The 15,105-nt window shown below is 47.0% G+C and overlaps 1 protein-coding gene and 23 non-coding genes across 24 annotated transcripts in view; 6 read left to right on the top strand and 18 right to left on the bottom strand.

The window, feature by feature from the left end:
• LOC141323667 (uncharacterized) overlaps positions 1-15,105 on the bottom strand; it is an 81,077-nt gene that overhangs the window by 25,853 nt on the left and 40,119 nt on the right. The window lies entirely within an intron of this gene.
• trnae-uuc (transfer RNA glutamic acid (anticodon UUC)) lies at positions 1,072-1,143 on the bottom strand. The gene has a single exon. It is a non-coding gene; the product is annotated as a tRNA-Glu (tRNA).
• trnar-acg (transfer RNA arginine (anticodon ACG)) lies at positions 1,479-1,551 on the bottom strand. The gene has a single exon. It is a non-coding gene; the product is annotated as a tRNA-Arg (tRNA).
• On the top strand, positions 1,667-1,738 carry trnae-cuc (transfer RNA glutamic acid (anticodon CUC)). Its single transcript has one exon. It is a non-coding gene; the product is annotated as a tRNA-Glu (tRNA).
• Positions 1,845-1,928, bottom strand: trnay-gua (transfer RNA tyrosine (anticodon GUA)). Its single transcript is given in 2 exon segments — positions 1,845-1,880; positions 1,892-1,928. It is a non-coding gene; the product is annotated as a tRNA-Tyr (tRNA).
• trnae-uuc (transfer RNA glutamic acid (anticodon UUC)) lies at positions 3,000-3,071 on the bottom strand. Its single transcript has one exon. It is a non-coding gene; the product is annotated as a tRNA-Glu (tRNA).
• Positions 3,407-3,479, bottom strand: trnar-acg (transfer RNA arginine (anticodon ACG)). Its single transcript has one exon. It is a non-coding gene; the product is annotated as a tRNA-Arg (tRNA).
• Positions 3,595-3,666, top strand: trnae-cuc (transfer RNA glutamic acid (anticodon CUC)). The gene has a single exon. It is a non-coding gene; the product is annotated as a tRNA-Glu (tRNA).
• On the bottom strand, positions 3,774-3,857 carry trnay-aua (transfer RNA tyrosine (anticodon AUA)). Its single transcript is given in 2 exon segments — positions 3,774-3,809; positions 3,821-3,857. It is a non-coding gene; the product is annotated as a tRNA-Tyr (tRNA).
• Positions 4,928-4,999, bottom strand: trnae-uuc (transfer RNA glutamic acid (anticodon UUC)). The gene has a single exon. It is a non-coding gene; the product is annotated as a tRNA-Glu (tRNA).
• On the bottom strand, positions 5,335-5,407 carry trnar-acg (transfer RNA arginine (anticodon ACG)). The gene has a single exon. It is a non-coding gene; the product is annotated as a tRNA-Arg (tRNA).
• On the top strand, positions 5,523-5,594 carry trnae-cuc (transfer RNA glutamic acid (anticodon CUC)). Its single transcript has one exon. It is a non-coding gene; the product is annotated as a tRNA-Glu (tRNA).
• On the bottom strand, positions 5,701-5,784 carry trnay-aua (transfer RNA tyrosine (anticodon AUA)). Its single transcript is given in 2 exon segments — positions 5,701-5,736; positions 5,748-5,784. It is a non-coding gene; the product is annotated as a tRNA-Tyr (tRNA).
• Positions 6,857-6,928, bottom strand: trnae-uuc (transfer RNA glutamic acid (anticodon UUC)). The gene has a single exon. It is a non-coding gene; the product is annotated as a tRNA-Glu (tRNA).
• On the bottom strand, positions 7,264-7,336 carry trnar-acg (transfer RNA arginine (anticodon ACG)). Its single transcript has one exon. It is a non-coding gene; the product is annotated as a tRNA-Arg (tRNA).
• On the top strand, positions 7,452-7,523 carry trnae-cuc (transfer RNA glutamic acid (anticodon CUC)). Its single transcript has one exon. It is a non-coding gene; the product is annotated as a tRNA-Glu (tRNA).
• trnay-gua (transfer RNA tyrosine (anticodon GUA)) lies at positions 7,631-7,714 on the bottom strand. Its single transcript is given in 2 exon segments — positions 7,631-7,666; positions 7,678-7,714. It is a non-coding gene; the product is annotated as a tRNA-Tyr (tRNA).
• Positions 8,785-8,856, bottom strand: trnae-uuc (transfer RNA glutamic acid (anticodon UUC)). The gene has a single exon. It is a non-coding gene; the product is annotated as a tRNA-Glu (tRNA).
• Positions 9,192-9,264, bottom strand: trnac-aca (transfer RNA cysteine (anticodon ACA)). The gene has a single exon. It is a non-coding gene; the product is annotated as a tRNA-Cys (tRNA).
• trnae-cuc (transfer RNA glutamic acid (anticodon CUC)) lies at positions 9,380-9,451 on the top strand. Its single transcript has one exon. It is a non-coding gene; the product is annotated as a tRNA-Glu (tRNA).
• trnay-gua (transfer RNA tyrosine (anticodon GUA)) lies at positions 9,558-9,641 on the bottom strand. Its single transcript is given in 2 exon segments — positions 9,558-9,593; positions 9,605-9,641. It is a non-coding gene; the product is annotated as a tRNA-Tyr (tRNA).
• trnae-uuc (transfer RNA glutamic acid (anticodon UUC)) lies at positions 10,713-10,784 on the bottom strand. Its single transcript has one exon. It is a non-coding gene; the product is annotated as a tRNA-Glu (tRNA).
• trnae-cuc (transfer RNA glutamic acid (anticodon CUC)) lies at positions 11,308-11,379 on the top strand. The gene has a single exon. It is a non-coding gene; the product is annotated as a tRNA-Glu (tRNA).
• trnae-uuc (transfer RNA glutamic acid (anticodon UUC)) lies at positions 11,702-11,773 on the bottom strand. Its single transcript has one exon. It is a non-coding gene; the product is annotated as a tRNA-Glu (tRNA).

Genomic DNA, 15,105 nt, shown 5'->3' with positions numbered 1-15,105 from the left:
CACGGGTCGGTGGGGTCACAACCTCGGCCTATTATGTTTCTGCAGCTCGACTACTGACCAAAAAATGGCTTTCGATGCAGGAAGACGTGCGGCCCGTTTTGAAGAGGCAAGCAAAGAGGACCCCGCCTTCCAATACCGGGAGTCGAACCCGGGCCGCCTGGGTGAAATCCAGGAATCCTGACTGGTAGCAAAAAGGAGCCAGCCATCCCTTACCGGGAGTCAAACCAAGGCCGCCTGGGTGAAAACCAGGAATCCTGACCGCTAGACCATATGGGAACTGGTCAGTGGAAGCCTTGTCCGTGTAAAAAAAAAAGATTTTAAACTGCATTACGCAAAAATTTGGATTTGGCGGCGATCACACTGAACGCGCTTTTGCAGTTGGAGGTGCTTCTTTTGAATGGTTTTCTGTTGGCAGTGAGCGTTCTGCGCGCTGTTTATGCGCCCCGGCGCCTCACGTTTGTGCAGGAGCGCTCTGAGCGCCTGAAGTTGAAAAAAAAAATCAACACTGAGCGGAAAAATGCCCAACGTCATTCGCGTTCTTTTCCATTGTCCAATCGAATGAATGGAGAGGCGGGTCTTCTGTTGTGGTGACGAAAGTTTACCGTTGCTTAAAAAGTCCAGAGACTGCAAGAAATGGAGGAGAAACCTTTGGTGTCTATCGTGGGTAACCCGGAGCTGTATTATTTATGTTTCTGTTAATATGACAGTTTACTTAACGGCAAAAACTAAGATTTTAGAGCACTTGCGTTATAATCCTTTGATTTGACTGACAGGACAGCTGTTTTGTCGTTGCTTAAAACTAAAATAGGCGTTTGGTGTTTTTATTTAAACCTAAATAAGTTCGTCTACCAGCTGAGCTATCGAAGGCACGGGTCTGTGGGGTCCCAACCTCGGCCTATTATGTTTCTGCAGCTCGACTGCTGGCCAAAAAATGGCTTTCGACGCAAAAAGACGTGTGGCCCGTTTTGAAGAGGCAAGCAAAGAGGAGCCCGCCTTCCAATTCCGGGAGTCGAACCCTGGTCGCCTGGGTGAAAACCAGGAATCCTGACTGGTAGCAAAAAGGAGCCCTCCTTCCCATACCGGGAGTCGAACCCGGGCCGCCTGGGTGAAAACCAGGAATCCTGACCGCTAGACCATATGGGAACTGGTCAGTGGAAACCTTGTCCGGGTAAATTTTTTTTTCCAAAAATACTCACGCCACGCATTCGAAAAAACAAGCGTGGTCTTGCATTGTAACCGTTATTTCAAGGAAAAACACCCTATTGCCGATCTGTCAAGGTTCAGAAAAGAAAAAAGCATGAGATTAACGATGAAACTGAGACACGCTTTTAACCGGGTAAATTGCTGATTATTGGCTAGTTCGGATTTCATTTCGTGTCCAACTTTTCCTCAAAGCCCGGGTGGCACGTAGGAATAGGGCAACAATTCGGCAAGCCCGTGACATCAAAACCATACTGCATTACGCAAAAAGAAGAGAGCGAGCCAGCCAGGAGTCGAACCTAGAATCTTCTGATTCGTAGTCAGACGCGTTATCCATTGCGCCACTGGCCCACCGTCTGGGGGACCTCGTGCTTGCGCCCGACTTGTTGGTTTTCGATGTGACAGAAGCCTGTATTGCTGTCTGCTTGTTCTCATGGTATTAGCAGGCCAGCGTTTGATATGCTCTTCCCTGGTGGTCTAGTGGTTAGGATTCGGCGCTCTCACCGCCGCGGCCCGGGTTCGATTCCCGGTCAGGGAAAGCGCTTTTGCCTCCCCCCCCAACGGCAGACTGTGAAATCAAGCTCTGTTGGCCGCTTTCAGAAGGCCAAACCCCCCCCAAAAAGGTGGGCACGTGAAAAACGAACTCCTTCGAGCCGGAGTCGAACCAGCGACCTAAGGATTGCCGACGCCTCTACAGTCCTCCGCTCTACCAGCTGAGCTATCGAAGGCACGGGTCGGTGGGGTCACAACCTCGGCCTATTATGTTTCTGCAGCTCGACTACTGACCAAAAAATGGCTTTCGATGCAGGAAGACGTGCGGCCCGTTTTGAAGAGGCAAGCAAAGAGGACCCCGCCTTCCAATACCGGGAGTCGAACCCGGGCCGCCTGGGTGAAATCCAGGAATCCTGACTGGTAGCAAAAAGGAGCCAGCCATCCCTTACCGGGAGTCAAACCAAGGCCGCCTGGGTGAAAACCAGGAATCCTGACCGCTAGACCATATGGGAACTGGTCAGTGGAAGCCTTGTCCGTGTAAAAAAAAAAGATTTTAAACTGCATTACGCAAAAATTTGGATTTGGCGGCGATCACACTGAACGCGCTTTTGCAGTTGGAGGCGCTTCTTTTGAATGGTTTTCTGTTGGCAGTGAGCGTTCTGCGCGCTGTTTATGCGCCCCGGCGCCTCACGTTTGTGCAGGAGCGCTCTGAGCGCCTGAAGTTGAAAAAAAAAATCAACACTGAGCGGAAAAATGCCCAACGTCATTCGCGTTCTTTTCCATTGTCCAATCGAATGAATGGAGAGGCGGGTCTTCTGTTGTGGTGACGAAAGTTTACCGTTGCTTAAAAAGTCCAGAGACTGCAAGAAATGGAGGAGAAACCTTTGGTGTCTATCGTGGGTAACCCGGAGCTGTATTATTTATGTTTCTGTTAATATGACAGTTTACTTAACGGCAAAAACTAAGATTTTAGAGCACTTGCGTTATAATCCTTTGATTTGACTGACAGGACAGCTGTTTTGTCGTTGCTTAAAACTAAAATAGGCGTTTGGTGTTTTTATTTAAACCTAAATAAGTTCGTCTACCAGCTGAGCTATCGAAGGCACGGGTCTGTGGGGTCCCAACCTCGGCCTATTATGTTTCTGCAGCTCGACTGCTGGACAAAAAATGGCTTTCGACGCAAAAAGACGTGTGGCCCGTTTTGAAGAGGCAAGCAAAGAGGAGCCCGCCTTCCAATTCCGGGAGTCGAACCCTGGTCGCCTGGGTGAAAACCAGGAATCCTGACTGGTAGCAAAAAGGAGCCCGCCTTCCCATACCGGGAGTCGAACCCGGGCCGCCTGGGTGAAAACCAGGAATCCTGACCGCTAGACCATATGGGAACTGGTCAGTGGAAGCCTTGTCCGGGTAAATTTTTTTTTCCAAAAATACTCACGCCACGCATTCGAAAAAACAAGCGTGGTCTTGCATTGTAACCGTTATTTCAAGGAAAAACACCCTATTGCCGATCTGTCAAGGTTCAGAAAAGAAAAAAGCATGAGATTAACGATGAAACTGAGACACGCTTTTAACCGGGTAAATTGCTGATTATTGGCTAGTTCGGATTTCATTTCGTGTCCAACTTTTCCTCAAAGCCCGGGTGGCACGTAGGAATAGGGCAACAATTCGGCAAGCCCGTGACATCAAAACCATACTGCATTACGCAAAAAGAAGAGAGCGAGCCAGCCAGGAGTCGAACCTAGAATCTTCTGATCCGTAGTCAGACGCGTTATCCATTGCGCCACTGGCCCACCGTCTGGGGGATCTCGTGCTTGCGCCCGACTTGTTGGTTTTCGATGTGACAGAAGCCTGTATTGCTGTCTGCTTGTTCTCATGGTATTAGCAGGCCAGCGTTTGATATGCTCTTCCCTGGTGGTCTAGTGGTTAGGATTCGGCGCTCTCACCGCCGCGGCCCGGGTTCGATTCCCGGTCAGGGAAAGTGCTTTTGCCTCCCCCCCCCAACGGCAGACTGTGAAATCAAGCTCTGTTGGCCGCTTTCAGAAGGCCAAACCCCCCCCAAAAAGGTGGGCACGTGAAAAACGAACTCCTTCGAGCCGGAGTCGAACCAGCGACCTAAGGATTGCCGACGCCTCTATAGTCCTCCGCTCTACCAGCTGAGCTATCGAAGGCACGGCTCGGTGGGGTCACAACCTCGGCCTATTATGTTTCTGCAGCTCGACTACTGACCAAAAAATGGCTTTCGATGCAGGAAGACGTGCGGCCCGTTTTGAAGAGGCAAGCAAAGAGGACCCCGCCTTCCAATACCGGGAGTCGAACCCGGGCCGCCTGGGTGAAATCCAGGAATCCTGACTGGTAGCAAAAAGGAGCCAGCCATCCCTTACCGGGAGTCAAACCAAGGCCGCCTGGGTGAAAACCAGGAATCCTGACCGCTAGACCATATGGGAACTGGTCAGTGGAAGCCTTGTCCGTGTAAAAAAAAAGATTTTAAACTGCATTACGCAAAAATTTGGATTTGGCGGCGATCACACTGAACGCGCTTTTGCAGTTGGAGGCGCTTCTTTTGAATGGTTTTCTGTTGGCAGTGAGCGTTCTGCGCGCTGTTTATGCGCCCCGGCGCCTCACGTTTGTGCAGGAGCGCTCTGAGCGCCTGAAGTTGAAAAAAAAAATCAACACTGAGCGGAAAAATGCCCAACGTCATTCGCGTTCTTTTCCATTGTCCAATCGAATGAATGGAGAGGCGGGTCTTCTGTTGTGGTGACGAAAGTTTACCGTTGCTTAAAAAGTCCAGAGACTGCAAGAAATGGAGGAGAAACCTTTGGTGTCTATCGTGGGTAACCCGGAGCTGTATTATTTATGTTTCTGTTAATATGACAGTTTACTTAACGGCAAAAACTAAGATTTTAGAGCACTTGCGTTATAATCCTTTGATTTGACTGACAGGACAGCTGTTTTGTCGTTGCTTAAAACTAAAATAGGCGTTTGGTGTTTTTATTTAAACCTAAATAAGTTCGTCTACCAGCTGAGCTATCGAAGGCACGGGTCTGTGGGGTCCCAACCTCGGCCTATTATGTTTCTGCAGCTCGACTGCTGGACAAAAAATGGCTTTCGACGCAAAAAGACGTGTGGCCCGTTTTGAAGAGGCAAGCAAAGAGGAGCCCGCCTTCCAATTCCGGGAGTCGAACCCTGGTCGCCTGGGTGAAAACCAGGAATCCTGACTGGTAGCAAAAAGGAGCCCGCCTTCCCATACCGGGAGTCGAACCCGGGCCGCCTGGGTGAAAACCAGGAATCCTGACCGCTAGACCATATGGGAACTGGTCAGTGGAAGCCTTGTCCGGGTAAATTTTTTTTTCCAAAAATACTCACGCCACGCATTCGAAAAAACAAGCGTGGTCTTGCATTGTAACCGTTATTTCAAGGAAAAACACCCTATTGCCGATCTGTCAAGGTTCAGAAAAGAAAAAAGCATGAGATTAACGATGAAACTGAGACACGCTTTTAACCGGGTAAATTGCTGATTATTGGCTAGTTCGGATTTCATTTCGTGTCCAACTTTTCCTCAAAGCCCGGGTGGCACGTAGGAATAGGGCAACAATTCGGCAAGCCCGTGACATCAAAACCATACTGCATTACGCAAAAAGAAGAGAGCGAGCCAGCCAGGAGTCGAACCTAGAATCTTCTGATCCGTAGTCAGACGCGTTATCCATTGCGCCACTGGCCCACCGTCTGGGGGATCTCGTGCTTGCGCCCGACTTGTTGGTTTTCGATGTGACAGAAGCCTGTATTGCTGTCTGCTTGTTCTCATGGTATTAGCAGGCCAGCGTTTGATATGCTCTTCCCTGGTGGTCTAGTGGTTAGGATTCGGCGCTCTCACCGCCGCGGCCCGGGTTCGATTCCCGGTCAGGGAAAGCGCTTTTGCCTCCCCCCCCAACGGCAGACTGTGAAATCAAGCTCTGTTGGCCGCTTTCAGAAGGCCAAACCCCCCCCAAAAAGGTGGGCACGTGAAAAACGAACTCCTTCGAGCCGGAGTCGAACCAGCGACCTAAGGATTGCCGACGCCTCTATAGTCCTCCGCTCTACCAGCTGAGCTATCGAAGGCACGGCTCGGTGGGGTCACAACCTCGGCCTATTATGTTTCTGCAGCTCGACTACTGACCAAAAAATGGCTTTCGATGCAGGAAGACGTGCGGCCCGTTTTGAAGAGGCAAGCAAAGAGGACCCCGCCTTCCAATACCGGGAGTCGAACCCGGGCCGCCTGGGTGAAATCCAGGAATCCTGACTGGTAGCAAAAAGGAGCCAGCCATCCCTTACCGGGAGTCAAACCAAGGCCGCCTGGGTGAAAACCAGGAATCCTGACCGCTAGACCATATGGGAACTGGTCAGTGGAAGCCTTGTCCGTGTAAAAAAAAAAAGATTTTAAACTGCATTACGCAAAAATTTGGATTTGGCGGCGATCACACTGAACGCGCTTTTGCAGTTGGAGGCGCTTCTTTTGAATGGTTTTCTGTTGGCAGTGAGCGTTCTGCGCGCTGTTTATGCGCCCCGGCGCCTCACGTTTGTGCAGGAGCGCTCTGAGCGCCTGAAGTTGAAAAAAAAAATCAACACTGAGCGGAAAAATGCCCAACGTCATTCGCGTTCTTTTCCATTGTCCAATCGAATGAATGGAGAGGCGGGTCTTCTGTTGTGGTGACGAAAGTTTACCGTTGCTTAAAAAGTCCAGAGACTGCAAGAAATGGAGGAGAAACCTTTGGTGTCTATCGTGGGTAACCCGGAGCTGTATTATTTATGTTTCTGTTAATATGACAGTTTACTTAACGGCAAAAACTAAGATTTTAGAGCACTTGCGTTATAATCCTTTGATTTGACTGACAGGACAGCTGTTTTGTCGTTGCTTAAAACTAAAATAGGCGTTTGGTGTTTTTATTTGAACCTAAATAAGTTCGTCTACCAGCTGAGCTATCGAAGGCACGGGTCTGTGGGGTCCCAACCTCGGCCTATTATGTTTCTGCAGCTCGACTGCTGGACAAAAAATGGCTTTCGACGCAAAAAGACGTGTGGCCCGTTTTGAAGAGGCAAGCAAAGAGGAGCCCACCTTCCAATTCCGGGAGTCGAACCCTGGTCGCCTGGGTGAAAACCAGGAATCCTGACTGGTAGCAAAAAGGAGCCCGCCTTCCCATACCGGGAGTCGAACCCGGGCCGCCTGGGTGAAAACCAGGAATCCTGACCGCTAGACCATATGGGAACTGGTCAGTGGAAGCCTTGTCCGGGTAAATTTTTTTTTCCAAAAATACTCACGCCACGCATTCGAAAAAACAAGCGTGGTCTTGCATTGTAACCGTTATTTCAAGGAAAAACACCCTATTGCCGATCTGTCAAGGTTCAGAAAAGAAAAAAGCATGAGATTAACGATGAAACTGAGACACGCTTTTAACCGGGTAAATTGCTGATTATTGGCTAGTTCGGATTTCATTTCGTGTCCAACTTTTCCTCAAAGCCCGGGTGGCACGTAGGAATAGGGCAACAATTCGGCAAGCCCGTGACATCAAAACCATACTGCATTACGCAAAAAGAAGAGAGCGAGCCAGCCAGGAGTCGAACCTAGAATCTTCTGATCCGTAGTCAGACGTGTTATCCATTGCGCCACTGGCCCACCGTCTGGAGGATCTCGTGCTTGCGCCCGACTTGTTGGTTTTCGATGTGACAGAAGCCTGTATTGCTGTCTGCTTGTTCTCATGGTATTAGCAGGCCAGCGTTTGATATGCTCTTCCCTGGTGGTCTAGTGGTTAGGATTTGGCGCTCTCACCGCCGCGGCCCGGGTTCGATTCCCGGTCAGGGAAAGCGCTTTTGCCTCCCCCCCCAACGGCAGACTGTGAAATCAAGCTCTGTTGGCTGCTTTCAGAAGGCCAAACCCCCCCCAAAAAAGGTGGGCACGTGAAAAACGAACTCCTTCGAGCCGGAGTCGAACCAGCGACCTAAGGATTGCCGACGCCTCTACAGTCCTCCGCTCTACCAGCTGAGCTATCGAAGGCACGGGTCGGTGGGGTCACAACCTCGGCCTATTATGTTTCTGCAGCTCGACTACTGACCAAAAAATGGCTTTCGATGCAGGAAGACGTGCGGCCCGTTTTGAAGAGGCAAGCAAAGAGGACCCCGCCTTCCAATACCGGGAGTCGAACCCGGGCCGCCTGGGTGAAATCCAGGAATCCTGACTGGTAGCAAAAAGGAGCCAGCCATCCCTTACCGGGAGTCAAACCAAGGCCGCCTGGGTGAAAACCAGGAATCCTGACCGCTAGACCATATGGGAACTGGTCAGTGGAAGCCTTGTCCGTGTAAAAAAAAAGATTTTAAACTGCATTACGCAAAAATTTGGATTTGGCGGCGATCACACTGAACGCGCTTTTGCAGTTGGAGGCGCTTCTTTTGAATGGTTTTCTGTTGGCAGTGAGCGTTCTGCGCGCTGTTTATGCGCCCCGGCGCCTCACGTTTGTGCAGGAGCGCTCTGAGCGCCTGAAGTTGAAAAAAAAAATCAACACTGAGCGGAAAAATGCCCAACGTCATTCGCGTTCTTTTCCATTGTCCAATCGAATGAATGGAGAGGCGGGTCTTCTGTTGTGGTGACGAAAGTTTACCGTTGCTTAAAAAGTCCAGAGACTGCAAGAAATGGAGGAGAAACCTTTGGTGTCTATCGTGGGTAACCCGGAGCTGTATTATTTATGTTTCTGTTAATATGACAGTTTACTTAACGGCAAAAACTAAGATTTTAGAGCACTTGCGTTATAATCCTTTGATTTGACTGACAGGACAGCTGTTTTGTCGTTGCTTAAAACTAAAATAGGCGTTTGGTGTTTTTATTTAAACCTAAATAAGTTCGTCTACCAGCTGAGCTATCGAAGGCACGGGTCTGTGGGGTCCCAACCTCGGCCTATTATGTTTCTGCAGCTCGACTGCTGGACAAAAAATGGCTTTCGACGCAAAAAGACGTGTGGCCCGTTTTGAAGAGGCAAGCAAAGAGGAGCCCGCCTTCCAATTCCGGGAGTCGAACCCTGGTCGCCTGGGTGAAAACCAGGAATCCTGACTGGTAGCAAAAAGGAGCCCGCCTTCCCATACCGGGAGTCGAACCCGGGCCGCCTGGGTGAAAACCAGGAATCCTGACCGCTAGACCATATGGGAACTGGTCAGTGGAAACCTTGTCCGGGTAAATTTTTTTTTCCAAAAATACTCACGCCACGCATTCGAAAAAACAAGCGTGGTCTTGCATTGTAACCGTTATTTCAAGGAAAAACACCCTATTGCCGATCTGTCAAGGTTCAGAAAAGAAAAAAGCATGAGATTAACGATGAAACTGAGACACGCTTTTAACCGGGTAAATTGCTGATTATTGGCTAGTTCGGATTTCATTTCGTGTCCAACTTTTCCTCAAAGCCCGGGTGGCACGTAGGAATAGGGCAACAATTCGGCAAGCCCGTGACATCAAAACCATACTGCATTACGCAAAAAGAAGAGAGCGAGCCAGCCAGGAGTCGAACCTAGAATCTTCTGATTTGTAGTCAGACGCGTTATCCATTGCGCCACTGGCCCACCGTCTGGGGGACCTCGTGCTTGCGCCCGACTTGTTGGTTTTCGATGTGACAGAAGCCTGTATTGCTGTCTGCTTGTTCTCATGGTATTAGCAGGCCAGCGTTTGATATGCTCTTCCCTGGTGGTCTAGTGGTTAGGATTAGGCGCTCTCACCGCCGCGGCCCGGGTTCGATTCCCGGTCAGGGAAAGCGCTTTTGCCTCCCCCCCCAACGGCAGACTGTAAAATCAAGCTCTGTTGGCCGCTTTCAGAAGGCCAAACCCCCCCAAAAAAGGTGGGCACGTGAAAAACGAACTCCTTCGAGCCGGAGTCGAACCAGCGACCTAAGGATTGCCGACGCCTCTACAGTCCTCCGCTCTACCAGCTGAGCTATCGAAGGCACGGGTCGGTGGGGTCACAACCTCGGCCTATTATGTTTCTGCAGCTCGACTACTGACCAAAAAATGGCTTTCGATGCAGGAAGACGTGCGGCCCGTTTTGAAGAGGCAAGCAAAGAGGACCCCGCCTTCCAATACCGGGAGTCGAACCCAGGCCGCCTGGGTGAAATCCAGGAATCCTGACTGGTAGCAAAAAGGAGCCAGCCATCCCTTACCGGGAGTCAAACCAAGGCCGCCTGGGTGAAAACCAGGAATCCTGACCGCTAGACCATATGGGAACTGGTCAGTGGAAGCCTTGTCCGTGTAAAAAAAAAAGATTTTAAACTGCATTACGCAAAAATTTGGATTTGGCGGCGATCACACTGAACGCGCTTTTGCAGTTGGAGGCGCTTCTTTTGAATGGTTTTCTGTTGGCAGTGAGCGTTCTGCGCGCTGTTTATGCGCCCCGGCGCCTCACGTTTGTGCAGGAGCGCTCTGAGCGCCTGAAGTTGAAAAAAAAAATCAACACTGAGCGGAAAAATGCCCAACGTCATTCGCGTTCTTTTCCATTGTCCAATCGAATGAATGGAGAGGCGGGTCTTCTGTTGTGGTGACGAAAGTTTACCGTTGCTTAAAAAGTCCAGAGACTGCAAGAAATGGAGGAGAAACCTTTGGTGTCTATCGTGGGTAACCCGGAGCTGTATTATTTATGTTTCTGTTAATATGACAGTTTACTTAACGGCAAAAACTAAGATTTTAGAGCACTTGCGTTATAATCCTTTGATTTGACTGACAGGACAGCTGTTTTGTCGTTGCTTAAAACTAAAATAGGCGTTTGGTGTTTTTATTTAAACCTAAATAAGTTCGTCTACCAGCTGAGCTATTGAAGGCACGGGTCTGTGGGGCCCCAACCTCGGCCTATTATGTTTCTGCAGCTCGACTGCTGGCCAAAAAATGGCTTTCGACGCAAAAAGACGTGTGGCCCGTTTTGAAGAGGCAAGCAAAGAGGAGCCCGCCTTCCAATTCCGGGAGTCGAACCCTGGTCGCCTGGGTGAAAACCAGGAATCCTGACTGGTAGCAAAAAGGAGCCCGCCTTCCCATACCGGAAGTCGAACCCGGGCCGCCTGGGTGAAAACCAGGAATCCTGACCGCTAGACCATATGGGAACTGGTCAGTGGAAACCTTGTCCGGGTAAATTTTTTTTTCCAAAAATACTCACGCCACGCATTCGAAAAAACAAGCGTGGTCTTGCATTGTAACCGTTATTTCAAGGAAAAACACCCTATTGCCGATCTGTCAAGGTTCAGAAAAGAAAAAAGCATGAGATTAACGATGAAACTGAGACACGCTTTTAACCGGGTAAATTGCTGATTATTGGCTAGTTCGGATTTCATTTCGTGTCCAACTTTTCCTCAAAGCCCGGGTGGCACGTAGGAATAGGGCAACAATTCGGCAAGCCTGTGACATCAAAACCATACTGCATTACGCAAAAAGAAGAGAGCGAGCCAGCCAGGAGTCAAACCTAGAATCTTCTGATCCGTAGACAGACGCGTTATCCATTGCGCCACTGGCCCACCGTCTGGGGGACCTCGTGCTTGCGCCCGACTTGTTGGTTTTCGATGTGACAGAAGCCTGTATTGCTGTCTGCTTGTTCTCATGGTATTAGCAGGCCAGCGTTTGATATGCTCTTCCCTGGTGGTCTAGTGGTTAGGATTTGGCGCTCTCACCGCCGCGGCCCGGGTTCAATTCCCGGTCAGGGAAAGCGCTTTTGCCTCCCCCCCCCCCCCAACGGCAGACTGTGAAATCAAGCTCTGTCGGCCGCTTTCAGAAGGCCAAACCCCCCAAAAAAAGGTGGGCACGTGAAAAACGAACTCCTTCGAGCCGGAGTCGAACCAGCGACCTAAGGATTGCCGACGCCTCTACAGTCCTCCGCTCTACCAGCTGAGCTTTCGAAGGCACGGGTCGGTGGGGTCACAACCTCGGCCTATTATGTTTCTGCAGCTCGACTACTGGTCAAAAAATGGCTTTCGATGCAGGAAGACGTGCGGCCCGTTTTGAAGAGGCAAGCAAAGAGGACACCGGCTTCCAATACCGGGAGTCGAACCCAGGCCGCCTGGGTGAAAACCAGGAATCCTGACCGCTAGACCATATGGGAACTGGTCAGTGGAAGCCTTGTCCGGGTGAAAAAAAATATTCCAAAAATACTCCCGCCACGCATTCGAAAAAACAAGCGTGGTCTTGCATTGTAACCGTTATCTCAAGGAAAAACACCCTATTGCCGATCTGTCAAGGTTCAGAATAGAAAAAAGCATGTGATTAACGATGAAACTGAGACACGCTTTTAACCGGGTAAATTGCTGATTATTGGCTAGTTCGGATTTCATTTCGTGTCCAACTTTTCCTCAGAGCCCGAGTGGCACGTAGGAATACACACACTTAAAATGCTAAGAGTAATAAAATGGCCTAAAAAAACATGTAAAACACTTAAAACTCTATAATACATTTAAATGATTGTAATAAATAGAGCGGTAAAACGCGTCTTTCTAAAAGCCAGCATATTATATAAATAGTGAAGAAAAGGCAAAAGCTTACAACACCTGGTATTCCCAGGCGGTCTCCCGTCCAAGTACTAAGCAGGCCCGAGGCTGCTTAGCTTCCGAGATCAGACGAGATCGGGCGCTTTTTTTTTTTTTTTAAATTGAAAAAATTCCATAATACAATTATCAAGCATGTGTTTCACAGTAGAAATCTTAAAAACATAAATGATTAACCACACATTAAAAATACTTAACATTGTCAGCAATAAAGTAATAAAAAATTCCTTAGAATCAAAACTAATCAGATATATGAATTAAATTACAAACAATAAAGAACATCAACAATACAAAACAATATTGCTTTCCACACAGATAGTTATTCACTCTCGGAAAGGAGTATCACAGCTCGTCATCACGTGTTGCGAGACAAAACAGTACTTAAGAACAGAAATATTCTATTTATAGCACTCTTAATTAACATTATCAAAAGGTTGATGACCATTTTGTTCTTGTTCTTTCTTTGTATTCCCAACATTAAAATCCTGCCCCAGTCCATCTCCTCTCCATCCTCCCCTTTCAACCTTAAAATCATATTCTTACATTTCTCATTAAAATCATCCAGTTTTATACAATGTAAAAACAGATGTAAAAATCCCTCCTCCTCCTCATTACACACTTTACATACAGTACTTGATTCCATACCAATTTTGTTTAAAATAATGTCAGTAAAAATCACTTTATGCCTAATTAAGAACTCTAAATTTTCCAGCTTTGTTTGTATCATTTTCCCTTTCATGTTTCCCCAAATATCACATTCCTTCACACCCTTGTACTTATCCATCCAGTAATTGTTGACCACCGGTTTTTTAAAGACCCCCTCTCTAAAAACACTATAAAAATCTTTCACCTGACATTTATTAAAATCATATTGTTTTTCTCCCAATCCCACATATATTTCATTTTGTTGCTCTCCGTCCTCCTTATTTTTGATTCCCTCTATCCATTCTTTCGGTATCGATCTCTTGATCATTTCATATTTATTAGTTACTTCCTGTCTGCTGTACTCCTCCTTTGCTTCCTCCATTGCGTCTATAACCACTTGTACGGGTAAAAATCCTTCTTTAACTTCATATAAAATGTCTCTCACTTTTAAAATTCCCGCCTCCCACCATTTCTTAAAAAACAACTGCCTCCCCTGATTTAAAATACTCTGATTTAAAAAAAGAGGCTGATTTAAAATGTTTTCCCTACCCCTCGGAATAAAATGCACACTTGATAAAAACTTTCCCCATGCTCCCAGCAGTTCCCTATAAAAATCCGGCATCCTCTCAGTCATCCATAATTTAGTCTTCATCCATAAAATATTCCTTCCCAGATTAAATTTACTGCCTTTATTTAAAAAGTACTCCATTGTTCCCTTCCATCCTGCTGTGTGTGATTTGTCTAAAAACTTTTTTTACCAATTTTACCCTTAGCGCGTTCTTTCTATGTTCAATGTCAATTAATCCCATTCCTCCCTTCTCTCCCTCCCCTATTAAAGTATTGTGTGCTATTCTTGGGGGCTTCCCATCCCATAAAAACTCTGAAAAACATTTCTTCAGCCTCTTTTCCGCCCATAATGGCATTGGGTTTACATATAAAATGTACCATAATTTTGACACCATTAAAACATTAATAATTAAAACTTTCCCCTTCAAAGTCAGCGTTCTTAATTTCCAAAAAATCAATCTCCTTTCAATCCCCCCTATCACTTCCTCCCACATTGTTTCTCCTGCTTTTCGCTCATCCCGCCCCATATGTACCCCTAAAATCTTTATGTCCCTTGATTCCTTAAAATTAAAATGCTCTGTTAGAACCTGTGCCCCTCCAAACCTCATATACACTGTCTTCTCTTCATTCACTTTTGCCCCTGATCCTCTACAATAATTCTGTACAATCTCCATAGCTTTTATTACACTTTCCAGATCTTTTAACATTAGCGTTGTACCATCTGCATATTGAAAAATTTTACTCTCTTCTCCCTCCAACCGTATCCCTTTTACGCCTTTATCCTGCTCCATTGCCAGCCCTAGAGGCTCTGCTACCAAAGAGTATAGTAGGGCTGACAATGGGCATCCCTGTCTTATGGATCTTGTTAATTTAAAAGCTTGTGTTAAAAACCCATTGCACTTTATTTTTGTCATAGCTCCCTTGTATAAAATTTTCACCCATTTTATAAAATTCTCACCAAACCCAAACCCTTTTAAGATATCAAATAAAAACTGGTGTTCTACTCTGTCAAAAGCTTTTTCAAAATCCAAGCTTATAATAAAACCATTCATATTTTTTTCGTTAATATATCTTATTGCATTCTTTATACTTATAGTTGTGTCCGCTATATCCCTTCCCTTCACTCCATATACTTGGTTAGTCTTTATTATTTTCGGCATAACTTCTTTTAATCTGTTTGCTAAAATCTTTGATAATATTTTTAAATCTGTATTCAGCATAGTGATTGGTCTGAAATTTTTTAGGTCTGTTTTATCTCCCTTTTTCTTATAAATTATTCTCATTAACCCCATTCCCATTCTAGTGCTTAATTCTCCTTTACTAAAAACATCATCATAAACCTCCTTTAAAATGTCAATCAAAACCTCTTTAAAAGCTATATAAAATTCACTCCCTAAGCCATCAATCCCTGGACTTTTTTTCCTATTTAACTCACTAATTGCATTTTCTATTTCTTCTTTCCTTATCTCCATTTCACATTCCTTTTTATCCTCCTCCCCTACCTTCGCTTTTAGCTGTCCCAATAATTCCTGCTTTTCCTCCTCCCGCACCCCCTCAGCACTAAACAATCCCTCGTAATATTCTTTCACTACATATAACATTCCCTCATTGTCCCCTACCACCACCCCGTCTTTCCTTCTTATCTCCTTAATCATCCCTGCCTTTGCTCTACTTCTTTCTA

The sequence above is a fragment of the Garra rufa genome, chromosome 1 (assembly GCF_049309525.1).
Source record: "Garra rufa chromosome 1, GarRuf1.0, whole genome shotgun sequence".
NCBI lineage: Eukaryota > Metazoa > Chordata > Actinopteri > Cypriniformes > Cyprinidae > Garra > Garra rufa.
Note: the sequence above shows the minus strand (reverse complement) of the source record. Positions and strands in the feature narration are given on the sequence as shown.